The following is a 27,526-nucleotide window of genomic DNA, read 5'->3' on the forward strand; positions in this document are numbered from 1 at the left end:
TCTGGTGGCAGGCTTTATAGTGGCAAGCGCATCTGGTGGCAGGCTTTATTGTGGCAAGCGCATCTGGTGGCAGGATTTATAGTGGCAAGCGCATCTGGTGGCAGGCTTTATAGTGGCAAGCGCATCTGGTGGCAGGCTTTATAGTGGCAAGCGCATCTGGTGGCAGGCTTTATAGTGGCAAGCGCATCTGGTGGCAGGCTTTATAGTGGCAAGCGCATCTGGTGGCAGGCTTTATAATGGCAAGCGCATCTGGTGGCAGGCTTTATAATGGCAAGCGCATCTGGTGGCAGGCTTTATAGTGGCAATCGCATCTGGTGGAAAGCGCATCTGGTGGCAGGCTTCATAGTGGCAAGCGCATCTGGTGGCAGGCTTTATAGTGGCAAGCGCATCTGGTGGCAGGCTTTATAGTGGCAAGCGCATCTGGTGGCAGGCTTTATAGTGGCAAGCGCATCTGGTGGCAGGCTTTATAGTGGCAAGCGCATCTGGTGGCAGGCTTTATAATGGCAAGCGCATCTGGTGGCAGGCTTTATAGTGGCAAGCGCCTCTGGTGGCAGGCTTTATAGTGGCAATCGCATCTGGTGGAAAGCGCATCTGGTGGCAGGCTTCATAGTGGCAAGCGCATCTGGTGGCAGGCTTTATAGTGGCAAGTGCATCTGGTGGCAGGATTTATAGTGGCAAGCGCATCTGGTGGCAGGCTTTATAGTGGCAAGCGCATCTGGTGGCAGGCTTTATATAGGCAAGCGCATCTGGTGGCAGGCTTTATTGTGGCAAGCGCATCTGGTGGCAGGCTTTATATTGGCAAGCGCATCTGGTGGCAGGCTTTATAGTGGCAAGCGCATCTGGTGGCAGGCTTTATAGTGGCAAGCGCATCTGGTGGCAGGCTTTATATTGGCAAGCGCATCTGGTGGCAGGCTTTATAGTGGCAAGCGCATCTGGTGGCAGGATTTATAGTGGCAAGCGCATCTGGTGGCAGGATTTATAGTGGCAAGCGCATCTGGTGGCAGGCTTTATAGTGGCCAGTGACCAGTAGCCCATACTGAGCGCTATTGGTATAGAGCCAAATTAATAGTGACCAGTAAAGTATTAAATATTAGCAAGGATGATGAGAAGGTTATCCAGAGTACAAATAGAGGATTTTATTATCCACTTGAAAGGAATTAAAACCATTATTCATAGTCCTATGTCCAATGTAAACGAAGGAAGGGGTGGGTGGTAGAGCCCAAATGTGTGAATGTGGCCAATAAAACTGGCTTACTGCTGAGGAAACGGGTACATCCGGAGCAGGGTGCAGGAGGCGGTGGAGAGGAATCATGTGGGCTGCTCTGCTGGAAGATAGGTCACCAACTGTGGGAAGGTACCAATCACAGAACCGGATGATGCCTCGGATGTCGCTGGACCTCGCGCACTGGAAGCGACGTCGCCGCGCGCCGGAAGTGACGTCAGTGAAGCTCAGTAACCTGCAGATGGACACTGATGGATGGACAGAGAAGACAGAGTGCCTGGGCGTGGACCACAACAAGACCTGGTGGCGATGATGACGCGTTTCGCACAGGTACGTGCTTTGTCAAAGTTTTAGTGGTTGAACTGGATGGACTTTTGTCTTTTTTTTCAGCCAGACTATGTAACTATGAGTGAGTCAAGAGTCAGGATGATTTTGTCAAAGCGCGTACCTGTGCGAAACGCGTCGTCATCGCAACCAGGTCTTGTTGTGGTCCGCCCTGGGCACACTGGCTGTCCATCCATTAGCGTCCATCCATTAGCGTCCATCTGCCGGTTTCTGAGCTTCACTGACGTCACTTCCGGCACTCGTCCACGTCGCTTCCGGCGCACGATTTCCAGGGACATCCGAGGCAGCATCCGGTTCTGTGAGTGGTACCTTCTCACAGTTATGGTCAGTGTCTCTCTGTATTCACATGTAATGGAAAGAATAAATACATTCTAAAGCAATATCATGCTATTGGCATCCTTTCTTTGGGCTCTTTGTGAGCTTAACAACCCACAGAGCTGTATAGGGAGGACGGCAGAGGTATTGCTGACTGCAGATGATCCAGAGAGGGAACTTCAGACCAGGCTGTGTATATCCTTAAAGGAACCTCCGGCTGACCACTGAGAGTATTAATCTCTAATGCGTGATTTAATTGCGCATCTGGTGAGTGCGCAATTCTTCTATTACCTGGCACATCACCATATCATTGGATGTAGGATATTGATCACCAACTTCTGAGATCATAATACTAGATCTTCAATTTTATCACTTCATTTTGGACATTTATTCATCACTATTGCCACTTTATTCAGCACCATTAGTCACGTTTTAGTGACAGTATATAGTGTCATCACCTTGTCACTTTATGGACATATTATTATCATGATTATATGGTCACTTTATACACACCAACAGTCACTTTGAATAATATTTGATACCGTGATATATTTATTTATATTCCGTTCTGTTGTTTCTATGATTGCATTGGCACTTTTTTGATTGATTTGCACTTTATTTGATGTATGTAGTTTCCTCAAACTAAATCTTTCCAAAACCGAGCTCCTAGTTTTCCCCCCAACTTCTCCATCAAGACCAACAACACTACCATCAGTCCCACCCCTCAAGCCAGAATATACTAGGTGTCATCCTAGACTCCAATCTGTCCTTCCAGCCCCAGGTCCAGTCGCTGACAAACTCATGTAGACTTCACCTCCGCAACATCTCCAAAATACGACCGTTCCTAACCCTGGAAACCACTAAGCAACTCATCCACTCCCTTATTATTTCACGCCTTGACTACTGTAACTCCCTCCTCATCGGCTTACCTCACCGCAGGCTATCCCCGCTTCAGTCTATCTTGAATGCTGCGGCCAGACTCACCTTACTAACTGCTCCGTATCCACCTCCCTCCTCTGCCAATCCCTCCACTGGCTCCCAGTTGCCCAGCGGATAAAATTCAAAACGCTAACACTGACGTATAAAGCTGTTCATAATACTGCCCCAAACTACATCACTGATCTTGTCTCCAAATACCACCCAAAACGTACTCTCCTCTCTTCACAAGACCTCCTACTCTCTAGCTCCCTGGTCTCCTTCTCCAATGCTCGTCTCCAGGACTTCTCCAGGGCTTCCCCCATCCTCTGGAACTCCCTACCCCAATCAATCAGACTATCACCTACTCTGCTCACCTTTAGGCGCACTCTGAAAACCTCTCTCTTCAGGGAAGCCTACCTCGCCCTCAGCTAATTACTGAACTCCTCCGTTCTTCCTACCACTCCATTCCGCGCAGCAATTTCCTCCTGTACCACTATCCCCTCCCTCCTAGATTGTAAGCTCCAAGGAGCAGGGCCCTCGAACCCCTCGTGTATTGAATCGTATTGTTACTGTACTGTCTCCCCCCATGATGTAAAGCGCTGAGCAAACTGTCGGCGCTATATAAATCCTGTATAATAATAATATATAAATCCTGTATAATAATAATAATAATATATAAATCCTGTATAATAATAATATATAAATCCTGTATAATAATAATAACAATATATAAATCCTGTATAATAATAATATATAAATCCTGTATAATAATAATAATAATAATAATAATAATATATAAATCCTGTATAATAATAATATATAAATCCTGTATAATAATAATAATAATAATAATATATAAATCCTGTATAATAATAATATATAAATCCTGTATAATAATAATAATATATAAATCCTGTATAATAATAATAATAATATATAAATCCTGTAAAATAATAATATATAAATCCTGTATAATAATAATAATAATATATAAATCATGTATAATAATAATATATAAATCCTGTATAATAATAATAATAATAATAATATATAAATCCTGTATAATAATAATATATAAATCCTGTATAATAATAATAATAATATATAAATCCTGTATAATAATAATATATAAATCCTGTATAATAATAATAATATATAAATCCTGTATAATAATAATAATAATAATATATAAATCCTGTATAATAATAATATATAAATCCTGTATAATAATAATAATAATAATATATAAATCCTGTATAATAATAATATATAAATCCTGTATAATAATAATAATAATAATAATAATAATAATAATATATAAATCCTGTATAATAATAATATATAAATCCTGTATAATAATAATAATATATAAATCCTGTATAATAATAATAATAATAATAATAATAATAATAATATATAAATCCTGTATAATAATAATAATATATAAATCCTGTATAATAATAATATATAAATCCTGTATAATAATAATAATAATAATATATAAATCCTGTATAATAATAATAATATATAAATCCTGTATAATAATAATATATAAATCCTGTATAATAATAATAATAATAATATATAAATCCTGTATAATAATAATAATAATAATAATAATAATATATAAATCCTGTATAATAATAATAATATATAAATCCTGTATGATAATAATGTATGATATTCATAATTCAGCGCTGCACCTATATTTACATTATTGCTTTGGAAGGTTTTTTGGTACCTGTTGGTGTCACAGCAGTTAGCCATTTAGCGCTCACTTTCCTTCCTGTGGTTCTACCCCCCCACAGTTGGTGACCTATCTTCCAGCAGAGCAGCCCACATGATTCCTCTCCACCGCCTCCTGCACCCTGCTCCGGATGTACCCGTTTCCCCTTTCCTCAGCAGTAAGCCAGTTTTATTGGCCACATTCACACATTTGGGCTCTACCACCCACCCCTTCCTTCATTTACATTGGACATAGGACTATGAATAATGGTTTTAATTCCTTTCAATTGGATAATAAAATCCTTTATTTGTACTCTGGATAACCTTCTCATCATCCTTGCTAATATTTAATACTTTACTGGTCACTATTAATGTGGCTCTATACCAATAGCGCTCAGTATGGGCTACTGTTCTACTCATATATGTCTCCTCTGGGTTATTGAGCAGCTGTGGTTATATCCTTCACAAGCTACAACACCTCATTTTTGGTTACCAGCGCCCAAGAAGTTTGTCATTTTCTTATAGTGGCAAGTGAGCATCTTCCTTCAATTGTAAAGCTGCTTCTGGAGCGTCCCAACAGCCGCAGATGGGAATGTCTAGTTGCAGTGAGACAAGCTCAGGGCTGCCACTGAGTCTGCATTATGGGGAGTTGTAGAATCATCTCATTACATGTTACAATGTAATCATAATAGAAATAAAGAAAATAGAATAGAGAATTGCCTTCCGCGAAACCAGTCCTTGGTACCAAAAAGGTCAGGGACTGCTGCATTGTGGAGCTGTGCTTGTGCTCCGTGGTGTCTGATCCTTTATAGAGCCGTGCTTGTCCTCCATGGTATCTGGTTTATTATAGAGCCGTGCTTGTCCTCCATGGTATCTGGTTTATTATAGAGCCGTGCTTGTCCTCCATGGTATCTGGTTTATTATAGAGCCGTGCTTGTCCTCCATGGTATCTGGTTTATTATAGAGCCGTGCTTGTCCTCCATGGTATCTGGTTTATTATAGAGCCGTGCTTGTCCTCCGTGGTATCTGGTTTATTATAGAGTCGTGTTTGTCCTCCATGGTATCTGGTTTATTATAGAGCCGTGTTTGTCCTCCATGGTATCTGGTTTATTATAGAGTCGTGTTTGTCCTCCGTGGTATCTGGTTTATTATAGAGTCGTGTTTGTCCTCCATGGTATCTGGTTTATTATAGAGCCGTGCTTGTCCTCCATGGTATCTGGTTTATTATAGAGTCGTGTTTGTCCTCCATGGTGTCTGATCCTCTCTAGAGCTGTGACTGTGGATTTTGGTCCTTTAGAAATCCATGGTTTGTGGTCTTTTACAAAGCCTTGCCTGTCAACCATAGTTTCTGACCCTTTGTGGAGCTGTGCCTGTCAACCATTGATTTTAGTCTTTTATAAGGCTGTGCCTGTCAACCGTGGATTCTGATCCTTTATAAAGCCATGCCTGTCATCCGTGGATTCTGATCCTTTATAAAGCCGTGCCTGTCATCCGTGGATTCTACACTAATAACATATAAAATCATTTATAACTCTGCCACAAATTACATCACCAATCTTGTCTCCAAATATCACCCAAACCGTCCTCTCCGCTCCTCCCACGACCTCCTGCTCTCTAGCTCCATTGTCTCCCCCTCCCATGCTCGTCTCCAGGACTTCTCCAGAGCTTCCCCCATCCTCTGGAACTCTCTACCCCAAGCTATCAGACTATTGCCTACTCTGCTCATGTTTAGGCGATCTCTGAAAACCTCTCTCTTCAGGGAAGCCTATCCTGCCCTCAGCTAATACTGGAATCTTCTACTCCTCCTACCAGTCCATCCCCCACAGTTACTACCTTTGGTACCACTAGCCCCTCCCTCCTAGATTGTAAGCTCCCAGGATCAGGGCCCTCCTATCCCTCTTGTATTGAACTGTATTGTTGCTGTATTGTCTCCTGTTATATTGTAAAGTGCTGAGCAAACTGTTGGCGCCATAAATCCTGTATAATAATAATAATATAAATCCTGTATAATATTTACATTTCATTATATATTTATATATATTTTTTCATATTTAGATTTCCATCATATTAAATATTTTATATATTTATGTTTGCAGTATATTATATATCTCTTAGATTGTAAGCTCCCAGGATCAGGGCCCTCCTATCCCTCTTGTATTGAACTGTATTGTTGCTGTATTGTCTCCCGTTATATTGTAAAGCGCTGAGCAAACTGTTGGCGCCATAAATCCTGTATAATAATAATAATATAAATCCTGTATAATATTTACATTTCATTATATATTTATATATATTTTTTCATATTTAGATTTCCATCATATTAAATATTTTATATATTTATGTTTGCAGTATATTATATATCTCTTAGATTGTAAGCTCCCAGGATCAGGGCCTCCTATCCCTCTTGTATTGTTGCTGTATTGTCTCCCGTTATATTGTAAAGTGCTGAGCAAACTGTTGGCGCCATAAATCCTGTATAATAATAATAGGACATTGGCTCATCAGACGCCTTCATCCATGACAAGAATACATGTGTGGAATCCGCTCCGCTTCCCACTAACACGGAAAATAAACTTCTATTTGGGTGCAAGAAAAACATTTGTGGATGAACCGTCCTCGGATCTGACCTAAGAGGGGCAATCGGCGAGGACGGTAGGGAAGGGGGGATGGGAGGGGTCTGGCTGGAGGCCGCTGGGAAATGGAGAGGCCTCTGATGTGCTTTCTATTTATATCTGAGTGTCAGTCGGTCTCGTGTTGATGTTTCCTCCGGTTTATTTTCATGAACGCGCCGCTGTTCCTTCTGCTGGGAACCTGAAGCTCATTTTGCCTTCTTTTCTTGTTTTTCAGACTTTGCTGAGCTGGAAGAGAAAACAGATCGCAGGAATGTGCCGACAGCAGCACAACGCGCCGCCGCTGGAACTTTCTGTGATGTTTCACGAAGACGCAAAGGTCAGAGTGGAGGCCTGGCGCCTCTCCCCACGCACGCGGCGTATTCGCACTGCGCCCCGCTCATTTATTATTCATGCCGTAACCTGGAGCGACCATCACTTTACAGCAGGAAGAAATGTGAGAGATACATTGTGATTGGTTGCTGGGGGATAGCTCCTGCCAATAATGGCACCTTTATCTGGAGCAGCTATTAGCACCCAGCAGGTGGAACAGTGAGAAATGAATTCTGATTGGTTGCTAGGGGTTGTCTCCTCCACCAAGTAACCGCGTCTGTACACCCGCTGTGCCCATTGTGAGGGGTTCCCACCATCCCTGTACTGAGTTCCCGGGTCTGTACACCTGCTGTGCCCATTATGAGGGGTTCCCACCATCCCTGTACTGAGTTTCCGGGTCTGTACACCTGCTGTGCCCATTATGAGGGGTTCCCACCATCCCTGTACTGAGTTCCCATGTCTGTACACCCGCTGTGCCCATTGTGAGGGGTTCCCACCATCCCTGTGCTGAGTTCCCGAGTCTGTACACTCACTGTGTCCATTATGAGGGGTTCCCACCATCCCTGTGCTGAGTTACCGCATCTGTACACCTGCTGTGCCCATTATGAGGGGTTCCCACCATCCTTGTGTTGAGTTCCCGTGTCTGTACACCTGCTGTGCCCATTGTGAGGGGTTCCCACCATCCCTGTGCTGAGTTCCCGAGTCTGTACACTCACTGTGTCCATTATGAGGGGTTCCCACCATCCCTGTGCTGAGTTACCGCATCTGTACACCCGCTGTGCCCATTATGAGGGGTTCCCACCATCCCTGTGCTGAGTTACCGCGTCTGTACACCTGCTTTGCCCATTATGAGGGATTCCCACCATCCTTGTGCTGAGTTACCGCGTCTGTACACCTGCTTTGCCCATTATGAGGGGTTCCCACCATCCCTGTGCTGAGTTCCCGGGTCTGTACACCCGCTGTGCCTATTATGAGGGGTTCCCACCATCCTTGTGCTGAGTTCCCGGGTCTGTACACCCGCTGTGCCCATTATGAGGGGTTCCCACCATCCCTGTGCTGAGTTACCGCATCTGTACACCTGCTGTGCCCATTATGAGGGGTTCCCACCATCCTTGTGTTGAGTTCCCGTGTCTGTACACCCGCTGTGCCCATTATGAGGGATTCCCACCATCCTTGTGCTGAGTTACCGCGTCTGTACACCTGCTGTGCCCATTATGAGGGGTTCCCACCATCCCTGTGCTGAGTTCCCGGGTCTGTACACCCGCTGTGCCCATAATGAGGGATTCTCACCATTCTTGTGTTGAGTTCCCGGGTCTATACACCCACTGTGCCCATTATGAGGGGTTCCCACCATCCCTGTGCTGAGTTCCCGGGTCTGTACACCCACTGTGCCTATTATGAGGGGTTCCCACCATCCTTGTGCTGAGTTCCCGGGTCTGTACACCCGCTGTGCCCATTATGAGGGGTTCCCACCTTCCTTGTGCTGGCTTCCCGGGTTTGTACACTCGCTGTGCCCATTATGAGGGGTTCCCACCATCCCTGTGCTGAGTTCCCAGGTCTGTACACGGGTTCCCGGGTTTGTACACTCGCTGTGTCCATTATGAGGGGTTCCCACCATCCCTGTGTTGAGTTCCCGGGTCTGTACACTCACTGTGTCCATTATGAGGGGTTCCCACCATCCTTGTGTTGAGTTCCCGGGTCTGTACACCCGCTGTGCCCATTATGAGGGATTCCCGCTATCCCTGTGCTGATTTGCCGGGTCTGTACACCTGCTGTGCCCATTATGAAGTGTTCCCCCTACCTCAGTGAATGGATGGTGAGAACCCCTCATAATGGGCGGAGCAGGTGTACAGACCCGGGACCTCGGCATAGGTTTCGGCCCAGAGGCCGGTTGCATAGTTTCAGCAATGTCTATAGTCTGGGTGTGGCCAGAGCCTAAATGGCTTGTGACAGTCAGGATGTACGGGGGGGGGGGGGGGGGGATCTGACTGTACAATGTCACATTGTTGTCTTTGATCTGCAATGAGAGGATCTGGCGGGTGATTTTAGATCTCTTTGTATTCCATACGTTTCTACAGTGCAGGGTGTCATGTGATGGAACAACTTTGTAAATACAGACTTCTTCCAGTAGTGGGGGGGGGGGGGGGTAGTCACCCGGCTGGGTTCTGCCATGGGCCGGCCTCGGGGTTGGCAAACAATGGATCAGGGCAGCGTTTGATTAGTGGGAATTTGGACAGCGTACAAACAGGAAGGAAGTTTGGGAAATCCGCCGCTGAAATCTTTCCTCGTAAGTGCCATTTATTTCCCTCATCTAATAACTTAATGACCTTCAGCTGATTATTAAAAGGAAAGTCTGAAAAACGTCTTCCGGAGCCGAATCCATACAAACAGCTGCCAAGAAAATGCCCCTCATGTCCTCCGTGTGCCAGAAACCTCCCAGAAATAGTAACCCGCACCTCTGTGCTGCACAGAGAACACTGAACCAATCACATCAGTCTCTGTACCAGAGGAGCTTACGCTCTAATGTCCCCTCCCCCACAGTCACATCAGTCTTTGTACCAGAGGAGCTTACACTTTAATCTCCCCTCCCCCACAGTCACATCAGTCTCTGCACCAGAGGAGCTTACACTCTAATGTCCCCTCCCCCGCAGTCACATCAGTCTCTGCACCAGAAGAGCTTACACTCTAATGTCCCCTCCCCCGCAGTCACATCAGTCTCTGCACCAGAGGAGCTTACACTCTAATGTCCCCTCCCCCACAGTCACATCAGTCTTTGTACCAGAAGAGCTTACACTTTAATCTCCCCTCCCCCACAGTCATATCAGTCTCTGCACCAGAGGAGCTTACACTCTAATGTCCCCTCCCCCGCAGTCACATCAGTCTCTGCACCAGAAGAGCTTACACTCTAATGTCCCCTCCCCCACAGTCACATCAGTCTTTGTACCAGAGGAGCTTACGCTTTAATCTCCCCTCCCCCACAGTCATATCAGTCTCTGCACCAGAGGAGCTTACACTTTAATCTCCCCTCCCCCACAGTCATATCAGTCTCTGCACCAGAGGAGCTTACACTCTAATGTCCCCTCCCCCGCAGTCACATCAGTCTCTGCACCAGAAGAGCTTACACTCTAATGTCCCCTCCCCCACAGTCACATCAGTCTTTGTACCAGAGGAGCTTACGCTTTAATCTCCCCTCCCCCACAGTCACATCAGTCTCTGTACCAGAGGAGCTTACGCTCTAATGTCCCCTCCCCCACAGTCACATCAGTCTGTGTACCAGAGGAGCTTACGCTCTAATGTCCCCTCCCCCACAGTCACATCAGTCTTTGTACCAGAGGAGCTTACACTCTAATGTCCCCTCCCCCACAGTCACATCAGTCTTTGTACCAGAAGAGCTTACACTTTAATCTCCCCTCCCCCACAGTCATATCAGTCTCTGCACCAGAGGAGCTTACACTTTAATCTCCCCTCCCCCACAGTCATATCAGTCTCTGCACCAGAGGAGCTTACACTCTAATGTCCCCTCCCCCGCAGTCACATCAGTCTCTGCACCAGAAGAGCTTACACTCTAATGTCCCCTCCCCCGCAGTCACATCAGTCTCTGCACCAGAAGAGCTTACACTCTAATGTCCCCTCCCCCGCAGTCATATGCTATTATTATACATTTATATACAGTAGCTCTGACATATACCGCAGTGTTGTACACAGATATTGATGATTGCAGCCTCAGACCACCCAGAGGTATAATCTCATGTACTCTGAGCAATGTGTACAGTTATATTGTGACAACGTGCGGTCAGGAATATTACAGGTCCCCATATCCACCATTAATCTATAATTAGGGCCCCGGGAATTAACCCTTCATGAGCAAAGCTTTCCACAACATCACTCTGGAAGCTGCTCACTAAAGAGACAGAATATTCACACTGTATTCATACACTGTATACACAACACACACGCTATACACACACTATACACACGCTATACACACACGCTATACATACACACTATACACACACACTATACATACACACACACTATACACACACACTATACACACACACTATACACACACGCTATACATACACTATACATACACACTATACACACACACTATTAGTATACACAACACACACGCTATACATACACTATACATACACTATACACACACACTATACATACACTATACACACACTATACACACACGCTATACACACTATACATACACTATACATACACTATACACACACGCTATACATACACTATACACACACACTATACACACACACTATACACACACGCTATACACACTATACATACACTATACATACACACTATACACACACTATACACACACGCTATACATACACTATACATACACACTATACACACACACTATACACACACTATACACACACACTATACACACACTATACACACACACTATACACACACGCTATACACACACGCTATACACACACGCTATACACACGCTATACACACACTATACACACACACTATACATACACTATACACACACGCTATACACACACGCTATACATACACTATACATACACACTATACACACACACTATATACACACTATACACACACGCTATACACACGCTATACACACACTATACACACACACTATATACACACACTATACATACACACTATATACACACTATATACACACTATACACACACTATACACACACGCTATACACACACGCTATACACACACACTATACACACACGCTATACACACACGCTATACATACACTATACATACACACTATACACACACACTATACATACACTATACATACACACTATACACACACTATACACACACGCTATACACACACACTATACACACACGCTATACACACTATACATACACTATACATACACACTATACACACACGCTATACACACACGCTATACACACACGCTATACACACACACTATACACACACTATACACACACGCTATACATACACTATACATACACACTATACACACACTATACACACACGCTATACACACGCTATACATACACTATACATACACACTATACACACGCTATACACACACGCTATACACACGCTATACACACACTATACACACACACTATACACACACGCTATACACACACTATACATACACACTATATACACACTATACACACACGCTATACACACGCTATACACACACTATACACACACACTATACACACACGCTATACACACACGCTATACATACACTATACATACACACTATACACACACTATACACACACACTATACATACACTATACACACACACTATACACACACACTATACATACACTATACACACACTATACACACACGCTATACACACGCTATACATACACTATACATACACACTATACACACACACTATATACACACTATACACACACTATACACACTATATACACACTACACACACACTATATACACACTACACACACACTATACATACACACTATACACACTATACACACACACTATACACACACACTATACATACACACTATACACACACCCTATACACATGCACTATACACAATATACAGTATACACATACATACATTATATACACACACTATACATACACTATATACATACACAATATATATATATATATATACACACTGTGTATATAGGGCGTATATATATATTCGTATGTGTATAAAGTGTGTGTATATAGCGTGTTTATACTGTATATGTGTGTGTATGTATAAAATGTGTGTTATACACACATACTATATACACACTATACACACACGCATGTATATAAACATACACATATATACACACAATATATACACACCCTATATACACACAGACTTTTATTTGCCCTCGGAGGAGAAGCTTGGCTCCCTCTCTGGCTTTGAAGTTTGGGTGCGGTTGAGTCTGTGCTATTCTAATCCGGCTCACATGGCTCTCAGCTCCAGGAATATATGAGAGATATTAAAATAGAATCCGCCTGTGCCATTGTCTCATTGTACACAGCAGAGAAGTAAGCTTTGGGCCCCGATGCAGTCCAACAGCGGGCCCCTCCATATCTCTGAGCTCAGCTGCCCCTATCTAATAGGTTTGTTGATTCCTCTTTCCACAAGCCTGATAATCTGTGTTATCGGATGGGGAGGGATGAGCCTCCTGATGTGACCTCATTGCAACTCCTCCAAAGATCCGTCCAATGTGTCCCTATGGGTCAGTACACACAACAACTCATTTCATCACATCGCCTGGATGTGTGTATCCCAGACACTGACAGATGAACACTGTAAACTCAACAGAAAGGCAGCGGAAACATATCTACAATGTGTCTGAGAAATGCAGTATGAGAAGTGAGACTGCCCGCTGACCCGTATATGAATTGCGTTGAAATGCGTTAATACCGCAAGTTAGTTTTGCTCTATCCCAGCGCTGCGCACTGCGGGGATAAGTGCAGGAAATGAGACAGCTTGCTATTCTCTGCACTGTGAGTGAGCGTGGCCCTTATGCATTCAGGGGCCCTGGACCGTAGGTAGAGCCGGGGGCAGAGTGTGGCGGAGATATGATACCATTCATACTCTTCTCTCTCCCATCATTGGAGGTCATAATCACGTAATCCGATATGGCGGAGACGGTGCAGAATATCCCATTACCTGTGAAATGTGTTTCCACTCCATTGGCCCACTTCAAAGAGCACCTGTCAGACCTCTACAAATAGGTTCTCCATGGAGAACAACATTGTGTCTGGATGATGGCTGGATTCACTAGAAAGGCTTTCTTTTCTCTCTCCAGTAAGCTGATTGGGGTCTCTGAAGGCAGCATGGGGGCGGATGAGCCGGGAACACGGGAACATGGGAGTCTCATCCGTGGAATTGTTATAGCGCACGGATCGTGACGGAGGGATGCTGGAGGTGGTCGGCCAAATCACTGTGTACAGTCACCGCACTGTCAGTATCTCTTTTCTGTGGATTATTCAGAGAATTTTCAGCACAACGGACAATTTCTGCCACCAACTGGGAGACTCATAGGGCTTCACTGACCAATTATTGATGGAGGCATTCGGTTTGCTGATCTCTAGTGTTCCTGCTAGATAGGTGGAGGAGCCCCCAACCTGTGTGTCGGTATTACAGAGGTGGAGGAGCCCCCCAACCTGTGTGTCAGTATTACAGAGGTGGAGGAGCCCCCCAACCTGTGTGTCAGTATTACAGAGGTGGAGGAGCCCCCCAACCCGTGTGTCAGTATTACAGAGGTGGAGGAGCCCCCCAACCCGTGTGTCAGTATTACAGAGGTGGAGGAGCCCCCCAACCTGTGTGTCAGTATTACAGAGGTGGAGGAGCCCCCCAACCTGTGTGTCAGTATTACAGAGGTGGAGGAGCCCCAAACCTGTGTGTCGGTATTACAGAGGTGGAGGAGCCCCCCAACCCATGTGTCAGTATTACAGAGGTGGAGGAGCCCCCCAATATGTGTGTCAGTATTACAGAAGTGGAGGAGCCCCCCAACCTGTGTGTCAGTATTACAGAGGTGGAGGAGCCCCCCAACCTGTGTGTCAGTATTACAGAGTGGAGGAGCCCCCCAACCTGTGTGTCAGTATTACAGAGGTGGAGAAGCCCCCCAATCTGTGTGTCGGTATTACAGAAGTGGAGAAGCCCCCCAACCTGTGTGTCAGTATTACAGAGGTGGAGGAGCCCCCCAACCTGTGTGTCGGTATTACAGAGGTGGAGGAGCCCCCCAACCTGTGTGTCAGTATTACAGAGGTGGAGGAGCCCCCCAACCTGTGTGTCAGTATTACAGAGGTGGAGGAGCCCCCCAACCTGTGTGTCAGTATTACAGAGGTGGAGGAGCCCCCCAACCTGTGTGTCAGTATTACAGAGGTGGAGGAGCCCCCCAACCTGTGTGTCGGTATTACAGAGGTGGAGGAGCCCCCCAACCTGTGTGTCAGTATTAGAGAGGTGGAGAAGCCCCCCAACCCATGTGTCAGTATTACAGAGATGGAGGAGCCCCTCAACCTGTGTGTCGGTATTACAGAGGTGGAGGAGCCCCCCAATCTGTGTGTCAGTATTACAGAGGTGGAGGAGCCCCCCAATCTGTGTGTCAGTATTACAGAGGTGGAGGAGCCCCCCAACCCATGTGTCGGTATTATTGAGGTGGAAGAGCCACCCCCTCCATATGTTGGTATTGCAGAAATGGTGAAGCCCCTCGTCCTTTGTGTTATTATTTCAAGGTGGAGGAGACCCCCCCCTTTCCCCCACCCGACCCATGTGTTAGCATTCTAAAAGATGAGGAGCCCACCACCCTGTATGTCAGTATTACAGAGATAAATGAGCCCCCCGCCCTGTGTGTTGGCATTAAAGTGATGGAGGAGCCCCCCACCCTGTGTGTCAGCATTATAGAGGAGGAGCCCCCCACCCTGTGTGTCAGCGCTATAGAGATGGAGGAGCCCCCCACCCTGTGTGTCAGCATTATAGAGATGGAGGAGCCCCCCGCCCTGTGTGTCGGCATTATAGAGATGGAGGAGCCCCCCACCCTGTGTGTCAGCATTATAGAGAAGGAGGAGCCCCCCACCCTATGTGTCAGCGTTATAGAGGAGGAGCCCCCCACCCTGTGTGTCAGCATTATAGAGAAGGAGGAGCCCCCCACCCTATGTGTCAGCGTTATAGAGGAGGAGCCCCCCACCCTGTGTATCAGCATTATAGAGATGGAGGAGCCCCCCACCCTATGTGTCAGCATTATAGAGAAGGAGGAGCCCCCCACCCTATGTGTCAGCGTTATAGAGGAGGAGCCCCCCACCCTGTGTATCAGCATTATAGAGATGGAGGAGCCCCCCACCCTATGTGTCAGCGTTATAGAGGAGGAGCCCCCCACCCTGTGTGTCAGCGCTATAGTGATGGAGGAGCCCCCCCGCCCTGTGTGTTAGCATTATAGAGATGGAGGAGCCCCCCACCCTGTGTGTCAGCGCTATAGAGATGCAGGAGCCCCCCGCCCTGTGTGTCAGCATTATAGAGATGGAGGAGCCCCCCGCCCTGTGTGTCAGCATTATAGAGATGGAGGAGCCCCCCGCCCTGTATGTCAGCATTATAGAGATGGAGGAGCCCCCCACCCTGTGTGTCAGCATTATAGAGATGGAGGAGCCCCCCACATTCCGGTATTACAGAAATGGATGTAGGACCCCCCTTGCCCCTTGTGCCAGAGTCCGAGGAGGGGGCAGGGGGTCTCTATTCACCCGGGCCGGCTTTTCTCTGACCTCTCCCCTATTAGCAGTGCGATTAGCAGCCGGTGAAAAGATTCCAGTTCCCATAGAAACTTCACAAAAGCATTTTCCATGGTGCAGCAATGTGCGGTGAGGCGGCAGGGAGGGGGATACGGGGGACGGGGGGGATTACTCTGCCCCCCCAAACCACATCCCAGCCTGTGCAGGGGGGGGGGCAACTGCAGAACCAGGCCGGGAAACCACCCTTCCCCCCTCCACCATGACTCATCGCCATAACAGTCCTCCCAACCAGCCCCAGCCCCGCCATGCTGGCATTTGTGGTCCACCTTCTGTTATTAATGACAGCAAATAATCCGAAGATTGTACGAAATGTTTTATTCTGATCTCTCGGTTACATACAAGAACCGACATCGGCCCAGGAGCTGACAATCTAACCCACACAGCAGCTGCATCTCCGCAGAAAGAATAGGCGTTTATCGCGCAATTGGCCAATCAGAAATTGTCTTTCAATGTGCTCTATACTATGAGCTGGAATCTGATTCGTTGCAATACAATTTTACCTATTTAATATGCCGGATCGTGCCGCAAGGGGGGCATGGAGTCAGGATCTTCATTATTGGGGGTCTCGGCGCCCCTTGTTCTGTATTCAGGTGCAGCGAATGGCGGCGTATCGCTGATCACGGGGGGGCGCACAGATGCAGACATCTTGGTCATGTGACCCAGAGGGCCACCATTATAGAAATAATATTGGGTCTGGTGTAGTAGGCCACCATGGCGGTACTGTGTGTTTGGCGTGACGCGGTGCAGGACGAGCTGCGAGACATTGTGCTGGGGGGGGGGGGGTGTTCTCTGTTGCTTGGAAACACATTCTACACACAGCGACGGAGAAAACTCCATTGTCAGAGCTTTCCCGCCACCCCCCCTCCTCCCCGGCATGGCGGATGATGTCTCCACGGAGAATCTGGACACAAAGTGCTGTCTGGTGGAACCGGGATCTCCGCATCGTGTCAGAGCAACTCATACACTCGGTGCTCTGACCTTCCCGCAGACTGCCATCTTGTTAACCTCCCTAGCGGTCTGATTATGTCAGTATTTCTGTGCTCAAAGCGGTACATTTTTTTGCATGGAAATATGTATTTTTTTATTGTAGGGCTGTAATTTTTAGGAATAACTCACTGAAATCTGTTCGAACAAGAGTCTAGTAAACATCCCGGGGAGGATAAAACTTGAAACACGAAATCATAAATTATAATTTAACCCCCCTGGCGGTATTCCCGAGTGTAGCTCGGGGTAAAGTTTCAGCACCAAAAGCGGTAACCCCCCCCCCCCGAGCTACACTCGGGCTTACCATGCGGCGTTGCTCAGGGATTCCCTGCAGAGCTTGTCCTTCGCTCCCGCGATGCATCCCCTGCAGCGGCCCCGGCCATCTCTCCGTGTTCCGGTCCCTGCGAGCGTTGGGACGTACGGGGGCCGGAACCGGCGGCAAATTTGAAATTGTTAAAAACTTTCATTTTCTAATAAACGAATATCACATAGTATAACATTCCTGTATCAAACCATTTCACATACATTGTGTCCCGAGTGCTTTGTCCGGCGCCCTGCCTGCATTTTTACTGTTCTTTCTGCCTGGAAACTGAGAAACGTCCATGGCGTCCAAAAAGCGTCCCTTTAGGTCAGACGCGGTTTTAGACCGGCTAGAGAACAGCGATAGTAAATCAGAACCACTTGCAGAATTGAGTGATAATGATTGGTGGGGGAAATTCCTCATCAGACACTGAAAACGATTCTGCGACTGAGCTCAGCGATGTGCGAACTTGGCGCTCTATTTCACATTTCAGTGTTTTTGGTTTGATTATATTATTGAATTAAATGTATTATTATTATATTATTATTTTTTATGATTATTTATTAAATTATAATTTATGATTTTGTGTTTCAAATTTTATCCTACCCGGGATGTTTCCTAGACTCTTGTTCGGACAGATTTCAGGGAGTTATTCCTAAAAATTACAGGCCTACAATAAAAAAAAAGACATATTTCCATGCAAAAAAATGTACCGCTTTGAGCACAGAACTATGGACATAATCAGACCGCTAGGGACTGCTCAGTGCATGAATTCACATACGTAGAGCGGCCGATAGTTGCAGTCACAACAGGCCTCCAGTGGGAGACATTTTCCAGGATGCTGGCACAGATTCTAGGTCTGATTTACTAAAGAGGACCTGTCTGCACTGCACACAGCCAATCAGAGGAAGCTTTGTATCAGATTCTCCTGTATGGAATTGGATGATTGAAGGACAGACGGGTTCTCTTCACCACATCTCACGTTAGTAAATCCCTTCCAATGATACAAAAACCCAGAATAGGCCCAGACTCCCATATTTCCCCCCCAGCCCCATCAGCCCCTCAGGGCAGCGGTAGACGCAGGGTTAATCTGGACAGTATTAGAGGCGAACCGCGGCGCTCTGTCGGTAATGTCATTTTCCTGAGTTTGATATAAAAGGATTGTGCCGAGATTACAGCAATTTCCGGGCTAGAGGATCTGACCCAGGGAGCGTAACATGTCTTCTGCTTTCTGACTCTGACAGAAGGGACGCTGTCTTTCAGTTATGGGTGGAGGCTGGTGGATTGGATGCAGCCAGGGGCGGACTGACCATTTGCAAACTCGGGCACTGCCCGAGGGCCCGAGCCAGTAGGGGGCCCCATGAGATGCCCCTGGTACCTTTTTCATAGGCTTTTTTAAGTTTGAGCAAGGACACAGGGGCCCCATGATCCCCTATTGCCCGGGGGCCCCATGAGTTGTCAGTCCGCCCCTGGATGCAGCTAAAAGTGTTTTGCACACACGACAAATCTTCAGCAGCCTTGTGGGAACGCGACCAATCAGCTTTAATGTGGAACTTCACTCTCTCAGTCAACATGGACTGTTTGTGATCGTTATGCTGCTAGAATTAGTAAATAGATAGGAATGTATGTTGTTTGTTTTAAACCTTTTTTTCCCCGCATTTCTTCAGTTACTTCCTGGTTTCATACCTAGGCAAATGATGTCATACATCCCAGGAGTCTTCAGGAGGGGTTTTCTCAGCTAAGCACACCCTCTTGCTTCCATGCCTAAGCTAAGCATAGATGGATTCCAGGAAGTAAACGCTACTTGAATCATCTGCCCTTACTCAAGATGGCCACACCAGATATGCCGGGGGGGGGGGGGGAGTTTTTCAAAGTGATTACTCAGCAAAATAAAGCATGGGGGCATGGAGGGGTTGGCGGGTTTGCCTTGAATATTAAAAATTAATTAAATTGTGTTTGTGGTGCTCAGACGCAGTGTAGTTCAGATTTAAAGCGGAGTTCCACTCACTCTGTAAAAATAATAAAAGTCAGCAGCTACAAAACTGACAGCAGCTACAAAACTGACAGCAGCTACAAAAACTGACAGCAGCTACAAAACTGACAGCAGCTACAAAACTGACAGCAGGTACAAAACTGACAGCAGGTACAAAAACTGACAGCAGCCACAAAACTGGCAGCAGCTACAAAAACTGTAGCTGCTGACTTTTAAAAAACAGCCACTTACCTCTACCACGATCCCGCGTTGTCCCCGCCGCAGCCCGTTTCACCAGCCGTCCTGTATTCCAGGAGGCCGGCATCTTCAGTGTGGGCACCCAGCGGTGACAGTTTGCGGCTTCACAGCCAGGTGCCTACTGCGCATGCGCGAGTAGCGCTGCGTTTCATGAATGGTCCTGGAGTCTTCTGGGACCTGTCACGTGTCCCAAAAGACTACAGGGAGGGAGGACACCTTCTGCTTCTGATTGCCTAGGCAACCGGACCGGAAGTGGGAGCAGGTACCTGTCAAATTCGGGTACCCGCTCCCCCCGCCCCCCCAAAGGTGCCAATCCTTAATGGGGAGCGGGGGAGCAGTCCTTAAAGCGGAACTTCCCCTTTTGAGTGGAGCTCCGCTTTAAGGAGGATGGGCAGCACAGTGGCTAAATGGTTAGCACTTCCGCCTGGCAGTACTAGGGGTCGTTGGTTCGAATCCCAACCATGGCACCACCTGCCTGGAGTTTGCATGTGTTCTCCCTGTGCCTGCGTGGGTTTCCTCCGGGTACTCCGGTTTCCTCCCACACTCCAAAGACATGCTGGCAGGTGAATTGGGTCCTGTCCAAATTGTCCCTAGTATGTGTATGTATGAATGTGAGTTAGGGACCTTAGATTGTACGCCCCTTGAGGGTTAGGGACCTTAGATTGTACGCCCCTTGAGGGTTAGGGACCTTAGATTGTACTCCCCTTGAGGGTTAGGGCCCTTAGATTGTACGCCCCTTGAGGGTTAGGGACCTTAGATTGTACACCCCTTGAGGGTTAGGGACCTTAGATTGTACGCCCCTTGAGGGTTGGGGACCTTAGATTGTACACCCCTTGAGGGTTGGGGACCTTAGATTGTACGCCCCTTGAGGGTTAGGGACCTTAGATTGTACGCCCCTTGAGGGTTAGGGACCTTAGATTGTACGCCCCTTGAGGGTTAGGGACCTTAGATTGTACGCCCCTTGAGGATTAGGGACTGATGTGAATGTACAATATATATGTAAAGTGCTGCATACATTGGTGGCGCTATATAAGTACCTGAAATAAATAAATAGGGAGGGCAGGGAGTATAGTGTACTCTGTATAGAAGCAGTACTCCTTAGTTTGTCAGCTTTTCATTGCTCTGTCCCAACTTTTTTGAGACGTGTTGCTGCCACAAATTTTACAATGACCTGATTTTTTTTTTTCTTAAAACGGTCCATTTTCTCAGGTTAAACATTTGAAGAAACACGGAAAGGTTTCTTCACAGTAAGAGCTCTGAGAATGTGGAATAGATTCCCTCCAGAGTTGGTTGTGGCCAGCTCAGTGGATTGCTGTAGGAAAGTCCTGGATTCTTTCTTGGATACACAGAATATAACTGGATATAACATTTATAGGGAAAGTTGATCCAGGGAATATCTGATTGCCTCTCGGGGGATCAGGAAGGAATTTATTTCCCTGCAGGAGCAAATTGGATCGTGCTTTGTTGGGGTTTTTTGCCTTCCTCTGGATCAGCTGTGGGTGTAGGATTATAACTAATTTTTTTTTTTTCAACGGTTGAACTGGATGGACTTTTGTCTTTTTTCAGCCAGACTAATAATGTAACTACATGGGGGTGTTATATACTCTATAAAGGTGTTACAATGATTGGAGTTGAGGGACGCCGCCTGCTGTCAGTCGGTGTCTGTGGTTTGGTGTGTCGGTATGTGTTATGTGAGAGCTGCTGATACTATCACATGCCGCTGTAATGACTCCTATTATGATGTCACCCCCCATCCCCATGGGCTCAGACATGTTGTGTCCTCTGCCCGGCCTGATAATCTCCGCATTCTCTGCCTGCAGGGACATGAATCTATGTGGGACAGTGACGTCCCCTCCTCCCCTATCAGATCCGGCCTGCAGGCCACACATTCCTGCCAGAACCAGGATATCCATCCATGATAGGAGACCATTCCATGTCATGGAGGGAGGGAGGACCCAATACACAGCCCCCCCAAGACCAGTATGACACCCCCATTATCCAAATCCAAACCCTCACCTATACTCATCTCACTGGTGCTCTCCCTCCTCCTCTCCTTAGTATTACCCTCTCTTGTCCTCACCCCCTCACCTATACCCCCTCTCCTGTCCTCACCCCCTCACCCATACCCCCACTCCTTTCCTCACCCCCTCACCCATACCCCTTTACTCACCTATACCCCCTCTTCTGTCCTCACCCCCTCACCCATACCCCTTTACTCACCTATACCCCCTCTCCTTTCCTCACCCCCTCACCCATACCCCCTCTCCTTTCCTCACCTATACTCCTCTACTCACCTATTCCCCCTCTCCTGTCCTCACCCATACCCCCACTCCTTTCCTCACCCCCCTCACCTATACTCCTCTACTCACCTATACCCCCTCTCCTGTCCTCACCCATACCCCCTCTCCTTTCCTCACCTATACTCCTCTACTCACCTATTCCCCCTCTCCTGTCCTCACCCCCTCACCCATACCCCCACTCCTTTCCTCACCCCTCTCACCTATACTCCTCTACTCACCTATACCCCCTCTCCTGTCCTCACCCCCTCACCCATACCCCCACTCCTTTCCTCACCCCCCTCACCTATACTCCTCTACTCACCTATACCCCCTCTCCTGTCCTCACCCATACCCCCTCTCCTTTCCTCACGCCTCTCACCTATACTCCTCTACTCACCTATACCCCCACTCCTTTCCTCACCCCCTCAGCTATACCCCTCTACTCACCCATACCCCTTCTCCTGTCCTCACCCCCTCACCTATACCCCTTTACTTACCTACACCCCCTCTCCTGTCCTCACCCCCTCACCCATACCCCCACTCCTTTCCTCACCCCCTCACCTATACTCCTCTACTCACCTATACCCCCTCTCCTGTCTTCACCCTCTCACCCATACCCCCTCTCCTTTCCTCACCCCCCTCACCTATACTCCTCTACTCACCTATACCCCCTCTCCTTTCTTCACCCCCATACCCCCACTCCTTTCCTCACCCCCCTCACCTATACTCCCCTAATCACCTATACCCCTTCTCCTGTCCTCACCCCCTCACCCATACCCCCACTCCTTTCCTCACCCCCCTCACCTATACTCTTCTACTCACCTATATCCCATCTTCTGTTCTCACCCCCTCACCCATACCCCCTCTCCTTTCCTCACCCCCCTCACCTATACTCCTCTACTCATCTATATCCCCTCTCCTGTCCTCACCCTCTTACCTATACCCCTCTACCCTACTTACCTATACCCCCTTTCCTGTCCTCACCTTTCTCACCCATACCCATCATATACACCTGCCCCCACTTTTACTTCCGTGTCCTGTCCTCCCCCACCTCCCTCACCACACTTATTCCTCCCCCCTCCCCCTTACCTATACCCCCTGTCCTGTCCTCACCTCTCTCACCAATACCCATCTTCTATCCTGATCCCACCTCTACTTTTACCCCCCCTCTCCTGACCTCCTCCACCCCCACCTGTACCCCTTCTTCTGTCCTTACCTTTCTCACCTATACCCAGCATATACTGTACACCTGACCCCAACTTTTACCTCTGTGTCCGTTCCTCCCGACACTGACAGCAGCTACAAAACTGACAGCAGCTAAAAAACTGACAGCAGCTACAAAACTGACAGCAGCTAAAAAACTGACAGCAGCTAAAAAACTGACAGCAGCTACAAAAACTGACAGCAGCTACAAAACTGACAGCAGCTAAAAAACTGACAGCAGCTACAAAAACTGACAGCAGCTACAAAACTGACAGCAGCTACAAAACTGTAGCTGCTGACTTTTAAAAAACAGCCACTTACCTGTCCCACAATCCCACGTTGTCCCCGCCGCAGCTCGTTTCACCGGCTGTCCTGTATTCCAGGAGGCCGACATCTTCAGTGTGGGCACCCGGCTGTGACATCTTGCGGCTTCACAGCCAGGTGGCTACTGCGCATGTGCGAGTAGCGCTGCGTTTCATGAATGGTCCTGTAGTCTTCTGGGACCTGTCACGTGTCCCAAAAGAGTACAGGGAGGGAGGGGGGAGGACACCTTCCGCTTCCGGTCAACTAGGCGATCGGACCGGAAGCGGGGGGGAAGGGGAGCGGGTACCCGAATTTGACAGGTACCCGCTCCCCCCCCGCCCCCGAAAGGTGCTAATCCTCAATGGGGAGCGGGGGAGCAGTCCTTAAAGCGGAACTTCCCCTTTTGGGTGGAGCTCTGCTTTAAGGAGGATGGGCAGCACAGTGGCTAAATGGTTAGCACTTCCGCCTGGCAGTACTCGGGTCGATGGTTCGAATCCCAGCCACGGCACCACCTGCCTGGAGTTTGCATGTTCTCCCTGTGCCTCCCTCACCACACGTACCCCTCTCCTGACTTCCCTTTCATCCTACCTGTATCCCTTCCCCTTCTCCTCTCCTTACCTATACCTCCCTCTCCTGTCTCCACCCCACCCTCACCCATACCTATCTTCTATCCTGAACCCCGAACCCACACACACTTATTATACCCCCCTGTCCCATCCCCCTCCCCCACCTGTACCCCCTTTCCTGTCCTCACCTATTCCCCCTCTCCTTTCTCCTATAGGGACACAATGGAGCAGTGATGCAGATGGGAAGATTTGTGCTCTGAGTATATAGATGGTTTCATATGACCCGCCACTATCACTCAGCCTGTCCTGACCCTGAAACCTGACCCGTCTCTATTCACACCGCCATAAACTGAATTCCTGGCCTGTCACACAATACAGACATATGGGACATTATTCCACACATTGTTCTGTAATTATAGTCTGCGCTGTACGGAGGGTCACTGAGATCCCGCAAGGTGTGACTGTCTGTGATCCCATGAACGAAGAAGAGGACATTTCTGTCTGTTTCACTTCCTGATCATTAGAAATAAAACAATGAAGAGCCAATAGGAGAGACCGCATGTTCCCGAGTGTTTATTGTCGTGTGACCACATTCATGGGTGGTGTCACCCACATTGGGCAGGCTGTCATCTGTGGTCGGGCAGTTTTAAAGCGGAAATCCTGACAATCAGTAAATACACCAACAAAAAGCTGAAAAGTTTATTACTCTGTTCAGCCGGTCTTGTGATCCTGACACCCCTTACCTCACTTCACCGCTAGACGGCGTCCCCACTATTTATTATTATTGATAACTGACACAGCTTGCTGCCCTCCTAACCCCTTGCCCGCTGATTGGACAATAAAGGATATACATCACACTAACAATTTCTCTCTCTGCTCTCTTCTGCAGTCAGCAAGTCCTCAGCAACTGAAACTGGCAGCGCTACACAGTGCACTATTTCATCCAGTGACACCAACAATGGGGCATAATTCCTCTGACTATAACCAACAATGGGGCACTATTCCTTTCACTGACACCAATTAAGGGACACAATTTCTCAATTTATCCCACTGACGCCAACATTGGGACACTATTCCTCCCTCTGACACCAATGAAATGGCACAATTCCTCCAACTGATACCAATGATGGGGCACAATTCCTCCCACTGACACCAATGATGGGGCACAATTCCTCCCACTGATACCAACGATGGGGCACTATTCCTCCCACTGATACCAACGATGGGGCACTATTCCTCCCACTGATACCAATGATGGGGCACTATTCCTCCCACTGATACCAATGATGGGGCACTATTCCTCCCACTGACACCAATGATGGGGCACTATTCCTCCCACTGATACCAATGATGGGGCACTATTCCTCCCACTGACACCAACGATGGGGCACTGTTCCTCCCACTGATACCAATGATGGGGCACTATTCCTCCCACTGACACCAATGATGGGGCACTATTCCTCCCACTGACACCAATAATGGGGCACTATTCCTCCCACTGGCACTAATATAGGGACACAATTCCTTCCACTAACCAATGGAGGGGCACAATTTCTTCCACTGACACCAACGCTGGGACACTATTCCACCCAATGACACCAACAAAGGGACATAATTCCTCCCACTGACACCAATGAAGGGACACAATTCTCTCAATGACACCAATGATGTCACACTATTTCTCCCAATGACACCAACAAAGGGACACGATTTCTCCCACTGATACCAATAAAGGTACACAATTCTTGCCACTGAAATCAGCGACGGTATTATTCCTCTCACTGACACTAAAGACAAGACATTGTTTACTCCCACTGGCCACAATCCTGCCCCCCTAGAGTCTGAGGGACAGTAAGCTGTCCCTTTGTTTAGAAAGTTTGGGGATCCCTGGAATAGAGCCAGACCGATGGCACCAAACCTCCCTATCTTATGCAGGCCATAGACGGGTCGGAAATCGGCCGTTTAAAAAAAAAAAAAAAAAAAAAAAATCGGTTGTTCAATCGGCCAACGTTACCACCAATGGTAAAACAAATCGGCCGATTTTTGTCCCGTCTAACCCCATAATTACTTCTGTCCCTGCAGAGAGCTCCGCTATTATATTTTACATGAAAGTCTTGCGGTTGCAACAATGTATCCATTTGTATTCATTTTGGATACAGATGTTTTTATTCAGATACAAATGGATACATTGTTGCAACCGCAAGACTTTTCATATAAAATATAATAGCGGACTGGAATTCTTCTTCCCCTTCTTTTCTTCTTCCCCTTTTTTTCTTCTTCTGCTTCTTTTTCTTCTTTTTTTCCTCTTCTTCTTTTCTTCTGCTTTTTCTTCTTCTTCTTCTTTTTCTTCTTCTTTTTTTCCTCTTCTTTTCTTCTGCTTTTTCTTCTTCTTCTTTTTCTTCTTCTTCTTTTTCCTCTTCTTCTTTTTCATCTTCTTTTTCTTCTACTTCTTTTCTTCTACTTCTTTTCTTCTTCTCCTTCTTTTCTTTTTCTTCTTCTTTTCTTCTTCTTCTTCTTATTTTTCTTCTTATTATTTTTCTTCTGCTTCTTCTTGCAGGTCACGGCTCATGCGCAGATTTTTTGTCGATAAAATGATCGGCCGATTTCCCCATCATTGCCGGGAAAATCGGCCGATCGTCAAAATCGGCCACGAATTTTCCAACTTGACCGATAAAAAAAATGTGCCAAAACCCTGAAAGACAGCCGACCAATTAACCCACTAACGGTGCAAAAATCGGCTGATTTTCGACCCGTCAATGGCCTGCATTAGTTTGAGTTCTGCTGCTGTCAGCTAATATAAAGGCAGAGTTTAGATATTTATACTAGCAGCATGCAACAATGCAATTATTATTCCTCTAGATGAATGGATTTTGTTTTTAGCATTTTTCTGGAATTCTCT

At 47.0% G+C, this 27,526-nt stretch overlaps 1 protein-coding gene and 1 long non-coding RNA gene across 2 annotated transcripts in view; one reads left to right on the top strand and one right to left on the bottom strand.

The window, feature by feature from the left end:
- Positions 1-27,526, bottom strand: part of DAG1 (dystroglycan 1) — a 136,381-nt gene that overhangs the window by 67,881 nt on the left and 40,974 nt on the right. The gene's annotated exons all lie outside the window — the stretch shown is intronic.
- Positions 7,313-27,526, top strand: part of LOC149452110 (uncharacterized) — an 87,951-nt gene continuing 67,737 nt past the window's right edge. The window contains exon 1 of the long non-coding RNA XR_016314926.1: positions 7,313-7,474. This is a non-coding gene — a long non-coding RNA (uncharacterized LOC149452110). The remainder of the gene's footprint in view (positions 7,475-27,526) is intronic.

This window comes from Staurois parvus, unplaced genomic scaffold (genome assembly GCF_062004578.1).
Source record: "Staurois parvus isolate SC_StPar_1 unplaced genomic scaffold, SC_StPar_1.0 ptg000496l, whole genome shotgun sequence".
NCBI classification, from domain to species: Eukaryota; Metazoa; Chordata; class Amphibia; order Anura; family Ranidae; genus Staurois; species Staurois parvus.